Source organism: Lactuca virosa, chromosome 6 (assembly GCF_052849685.1).
Source record: "Lactuca virosa cultivar CGN04683 chromosome 6, Lactuca_virosa_CGN04683_v6, whole genome shotgun sequence".
NCBI lineage: Eukaryota > Viridiplantae > Streptophyta > Magnoliopsida > Asterales > Asteraceae > Lactuca > Lactuca virosa.
Window position 1 is genome coordinate 167,114,231 of NC_136431.1, and position 6,981 is coordinate 167,121,211.

Below are 6,981 nucleotides of genomic sequence, written 5' to 3' on the forward strand. Positions count from 1 at the left end.
CCAAAACTTGAAGGAAAATTTTGAAACTTTTCAAAATATCTTTTAGATCAAATTTGAAAAGTAATTAAATAATCATATAATTATTATTTATCACAAAATTTGACCTAATCTTTCTTTAAGGCAAGATAATTCAAATCAAAAATAAAAATAATTAATTTTATCATATAAACTTTTAATTATCTTATTAATTGACAATTATCTTCTAGTTTGATTAGGATATCAATTACCATAATAAAAAATCGGATTTTTATTAGCAAAATAACATATGGTAATTATCCAAATCAAATTAGGGCAAAAAACTCGAAATTTTGCATCCTGACCGCTGCCACATCGTGGTCACTATGTAGATGCAAAATCAAATTTTTTTTGCTTTGAATAATTAATCATAGCATCAAATACAATAGAAAAACACCCTAGGCTCTGATACCATTAATGGGTTTTGAGCATAACAACAATCCTATGGTGCACATGCAAAGCCTAAAGGTTTGGATCTACTTTTTATAATTGTATGTGCAATAATCATCCAAAGCTTGTAAACCCTAATCTAGCATACATAAAATCGATAATCATAACTAAAACAAAGTTAGGATGTTACCTTTCAATTGTAGCTTGATCTTTAACCTTTGAGAGCTTTAGTATCACAAACGTAATACCTCTAATCGATCACAAACACCAAGAAGCGAGCTGGAGAATATGAGAGAGAGGACGAGGCTCAAAATCGGCTTTAAGATCTTTCTAGGGTTTATGGTAGCCGAAAATATGATGCCAAGAGGTCCCTTATATAGCTGAAGAATTAGGGTTTCAGTCAAAGACCTAATCTGGTTGCCGAGGCTCTAAGTAGCCCATAAGATCCTTCCAGAATCCTTATCATGGACGAAATCCATATGGGCTATCCATAAGATTTCATCCACCCCTATCCATATGGATCTTCAGCCCATTTTACAATTATCACATAATTACAATATCAGTCCCCTTGATTTAATTAATCTCTTTTGACTAAAAAATTAATTCTAAATTAATTCTTGACCAATATTAATTAAACAATATGATTTCTCTTTTAATATATTATTCACATAATATATTAATAAATCACAATTAACCTCTTTCTCTATAATTCATCCAGTCAAGTTGCTTTGGTGAAGGAAACCCAAAAGGACCATGCTACTATCGGGTAAGTACATACTAAATATAGTTATGGGCTTAGACACCTAATCCAACAATACATAGGGTACACTCTAACTCTAAACGAACATTATTTTGTAAATCAACCTAAAATTAGTAACATTGGGAAACTCCGATGCGACCATTTACATGTTTTAGATATGCCCTCGCCAAACCCATATCATACGTTACGAGAAACCGTTCGACTTACTAAACAACGAAACCCGTGCTATCGATAACGACAAACCCGACACCCGTATCCGAATCGTCCTTGTATCCTAACTCAGAAGTACCCATTTAAGAGGTACCACGCTCTTTCTTAGCCCACAATAGAAATAGGAAACATGGAGCGAAAGACATCAAGGATACCCCAAGGGTTTATAACCTTCCCGACGTGTTCCCATAAGATCTTTTAGAAATACCACTTATGTGCCAAGTTGAATTCAGAATCGACTCGACTGTTAGAGCCATTTCCGTAGCTAAATCCCCATACCGCTTAGCACCGACGTAAATGCAGGAATTGTTCCGTCGATGGAACGATCTAACGAGTAAGGAAATTATCAGACCGGGCCTCTAACCTCAGGGAGCACCCAAAGAAGAAGGACAAATTGTCCATATGATCATTGATTGTTAAGAGCCGAACGAACCCCCATCAAGGGCCAATACCTCCCATCCTGAACCAACGATCCGTTCAACCAACTTCAAGGAACGAGCAAGGGTCGGCATACCACTAGCTCAGAGTTCCGGAGGAAGAAGTTCCGAGATGGACTAAGACCTATAAGGGCCAATCACACCACACACAACCTGGACTTTGGAGACAATAGTGTTCACCTTAAGGTCTAGAGACACTACCTCTAAGGTGTCAAGTGCACAATCTTCAATGACCATGACCATCCATTCACATCTGCCCCAGAGATCGAAGAGGCGCAAGCTCGAAGCCTTGAAACCCTATAAGACACAAATGCAGACCACCCCTTAGCTAGGCTGAAGTCGGTGACACGCAACTATCAAGGGGGCAAACACCTGACCGCACCATCATCGGCATTGAAATCAGTAGATAGACAACCGAAAAGATCGTCCAAATTCAAGAATGACAAAGGCATCTAGGAACCGACAAAAGAGCTACGCGAAAAAACGACGAACAACCCTTAGATTTCCAAGTCAACGACCGCGTGAGGTTAAAGTCTCGCCCCGGAAGGGGATGACACACTTGGGAAGCATGGAAATTTGAATACAAGGTACATTAGACCATTCCGAGATCCTCACCACGATCGGTCCGGTGGCTTATAAGCTTCAGCTACCGCATGAAACTCAGCAATATACCTCCCGTCTTCCATAAGTGCAACATGAAGAAGTGTCTGTCCGACAAGATTCTCGTGGCTCCACTCGACTAGATTGAAGTAAATGAGATTCTACACTTCGTAGAGGAACTGGTTGAAATCATGGGCATGGAAGTCAAAAGAACGAAACAAAGCCGCATACCCATAGTGAAGGTTCGTTGGAACGCCAAGCGAGGGCCTGAATTCACTTAGGAATGGGAGGACCAAATGAAACGAAAATACTGACATCTTTTCCCTAACTCGTGAAAACCTACTCAAAGTGCAAATTTCGGGACGAAATTCCTTCTAACGGGGGGATGATGTGACAACTGTCAAATTCCGGATCGAACAAAGTCAATAAGTCAACCGAGTCAACTCGACTAGTATTAAAAATTTAGGATAAATACTATGTTCCTAATGTTCCTAATGTACTATTGACAAATAATAATACAAAGTACCTCTCTGGTTACCAATTATCGAATATAAACCCTAAATAAGGTTAGTAACGTAACAATTCGGTAAATCAGTTTTATATTATTATTTTAGTATAAATAATATTCATAAAACAATGTAGTGGAATTCATAAACCTTACACTACATGACAGATGCATATCAAAGGTTACATATAAATTTTTTTGGTGAATTCGTCGCCAAATGCTACAAATTCTATACCCAGCTAAACGCCCAACTTTTAACGGAATGAATTTAGGAAGCAACCTAATTTTTGTGTAACGTATTATTATTTTTTATAATAATGATTTTATTAAGAAATTGAATTTTTATAATTCAAATTAAATATTTATACATCATTCATACCATATTTTCTTTATAAAAATACCACACTTTTTATAAAGAATATCACCTTTTTCTATAAATTACCACACTTTTATCAAATTACTAGATTTTTATAAAAAAAGAAGAGAGTTGATTTAGAGACAAGATGTGTTCATCTTTTCCCAACACCATCTTTATCCACCATACATCCATGTATTACCCAACATATATCAAGACATTATCCAACATATAACAATGCAAACATCACTTCACCCCACCCCTTACCCCTACCCACCCCACCACCCCCTTCCCCTCCCCCCTAAAAAGCTATGCCCCCTCTTCATATTCATCTCTCACTTCATCTTCTTCATTCCTCCATAATCCTCTCAAGAAGCCCTTCAATTCTCTCATGATCTCTCATCCATAAGTTGATTCTTAAGTTTTTGGTAAGCTTTTTCTCATAAATGTAGTGATTTTACACACATAGATACTAGTTTTGTTACATTTACAAACATTTATATGTGTTATTATCCATAGGGTAATACGATCTCCAAGTCTTCTTCAACCATCTTCAAGTGTTATAAGCTTGAGGATCTTCATCTTCATCTCTTTATCAACTAAGAAATCCACTAGAGGTGGGTTCATAACCCTTATTTTCGAGTTTTCCTTGTTTTAGGGGGGGGGGGGGAATACAAGTAAATAAATCTTATTTGGTTGATCTAAAGGCTTTGCAAACTAAAATTACAAGTGATGTCACTATAACTTATCTAAGCTTAAAAATCAGCTTTCTACAGAAAAGTTGTTGTCTGTTCACCGACTGTTTTTCCCTACTTAAACTTCATATATTTCAAAACTCTTCAATATGCAAATAGTTCAGGTCTATACCATTTTAAGGACTACACGTACGCATTAATGCGATTTTTCTACAACCAGAAAAGTCAAAAACCAGAATTTGTCTTCAACATACTAAATGTTTTTATACTTGTGTTTGGATGCAATAACTCACATTAGGGTTACAAATGTCTACCAATTCTGATGCCTGAAGAATGTCGTTCAGGCATATCATTCATATTAAACATGGTTATAATAACTCACATTAGGATTAACAAAACTACTCGGTTTACGGGAAGCTTACACTTCATCAGTTTTATGAAAAGATAAAACTACATACTATCTTTGAGTACAACATTACTTATATTTATGGTCTTAGGATTTTAAGACTACAGTTCATATTTAAGAAAATATCGGATTTTCTGGAAGTATATAAAACCATTTTACGCGAAACAGTTACAAATCTTTTTCATACAAAATGCTTATGAACTCACCAACTTAATTGTTGACAATTTTCAAAATCACTTGTATTCTTAGGAAACTAGTAAACAGGTATTCAAAAACATTTTGAGGGTCGGCGTCGTTGTATTATGGTTCCTACTTTTCAGTTATTTGTATTTAACTTTTGAGTAAGCGAAGTTTGTAAACAATGTAAACTTGTAATCTCAATGCATGGCATTTGTGTTTCTATGATTCATTCATATTCAATTGTTATGATGCTGTACATGAAGTCATCCTCCCTCGGACGTGCATAAACTAGCCATGAACCATTTGTGATGATATTTGTGTTGAATTGATAAAATGGGTGAAATATTTATTTATTCATATATGGTATGTAATAGTTAAATATATAGTTTTTATTTTGTTTATTTTTGTAAGTAACATATTAGTTTTAGAATAGTGTATTGTTGTAAAAATGTAACAAAAACGAAGATTGTGACAATTTGTGAAGATCAAATGTTCATGCACTTGGTTTTATTGATGTTTTATAAACTTTATAAAATCATTCCATGAACTTGCTATAAGGTGTTGAAACAAGTTAGAACATGAATACATCATTGAAGTTTTCATCACTTAAGTCCCTTAGGATTGAACTTGATATTTTTGGGATGGCTCACAAAATGTTACTAGCTAGTTCATGGTTGGTTTATACATATATGTTATATAGGTTGTGATGCTTGTTATATGTTGATATTATGCATAATTGTAAAATAGGATTTTAAGTGTTCGATAATACTTTAAACATAAAAAAGATCACATGAAGTTTGGTTTTAATAAAATTTATTTTTTAACATGTAACACTCGGATTCAGGAATGCTACATTTTGGTCCTTGGGATGATAATTTATTTTCAAAAAAGGTCCCTTCGTATGTTGGGCGTACGTCTATGCACGCTTAGCGTACATGAGCATGCAGAGTCGGGACAATAAGCCACCTACACGGGGCGTATGTAGCCAGTTGCTAAAACCCTAATTTTAGGGCATGAGCCCTATTTAAGCTCACTTATGACCCTTGGACCCTCACTCTTATCAGCCTCCACTGCCTTTGAATGTCCCAAATATCATAGTTGCCATTGAGAGTGATCCTTGATCTTGAAAGAGTCTTTTGTGACCTTTTTGGTGTGTTTGCAAGAAGAAGAAGAAGTTGGTGAGCAAGCCTTGGACGTGGTTGAGCTTCAAGATCCTGAATTTACATCATCTTAGGAGGCATTTGGAGGTAAAAAGCTCATATCTTGTGGAACCTTTTAATAGTTAGAGTTAAGCTTGCTTATAAGCTCATTTTTGGTGCATGGATTCTCGTTTGTGAGTTTAGGAAACTCCAGAAGCTTGAGATGCTAGATATTACTCCCTTTGGCATGTTAGAAGGATAAAAAAGTTATCTTGGTGGTGGATATGAAGCCATTCACGTATCTAGGTCCTTTAAGTAAGCTTTGATGATTAAAAATGGATGTTGGACTCCCATAAGCCAAGCTAAGGCATAACGTTGCCAACTTTATGCCCTAGGACCCTCATAATGTCTGAGATCTGGTAGTCAGATTAAGTGGCTGCACGATTTATGTCACACCCCTAAACCGGAACGACGGAAACGTCCGGGGGTGGATGACGTCATGTTAAGTATCACAAAACATGCATCATAGTAATCAAAGTAACAAAAGCCATCGTATTGATAATATAATATTTACATTTTGTTCAAAACATTACTTGAAATACATTAAAAGTATAACAAAAGTTCAGACGTACGGCTCCGTCTTCACAACATCTGAGAGGATACCTGTCTACCAGATTCCCGAGGATACAAGTTATTTTGAAAGAGTGGATCAGAATTTAAGCTGGTGAGTTCATAAGTATTTTTGTTATAAAAAGTATACTCTAAGTTCTTTGGAAAAGTTCGCCTATTCCTCCAGAAAATCCTATATTTTCTGATATGATGAATGATAAGTAAAAAATGACTCTTATAATTCCTTCTATGAGTACTTAATGAATACAAGTTATATACAATCCAAATCAAACAGACAATCAATTGTGTGGATCTGCCCTAAGCCCACAACCAAACAAGGAACAGGAAATGAGGCGGAAGTCACACATTTCATTGTTTGTTAGATCCTCATTGTATATAACCCTGCTGTATTCACCAGGTGCTTACGGAGTTAACTGTAATAGTTCTTTGACATTTGATGAAAATATTGTTTAAGAAAATTATATATTTTATTTAGTAAATTGATAACCACAATAGTTCCTTCTATATTTGCTTAGTTTATACTAGCTATATATAATCTAATATCGAACAGACAGTTAAATGTGTGAATCTGCCCTAAGTCCACAACCAAACAAGGAACAGGAAATGAGGCAGAAATCACACATTCCACTGCCTATCAAATATTAATTATATATAACTCT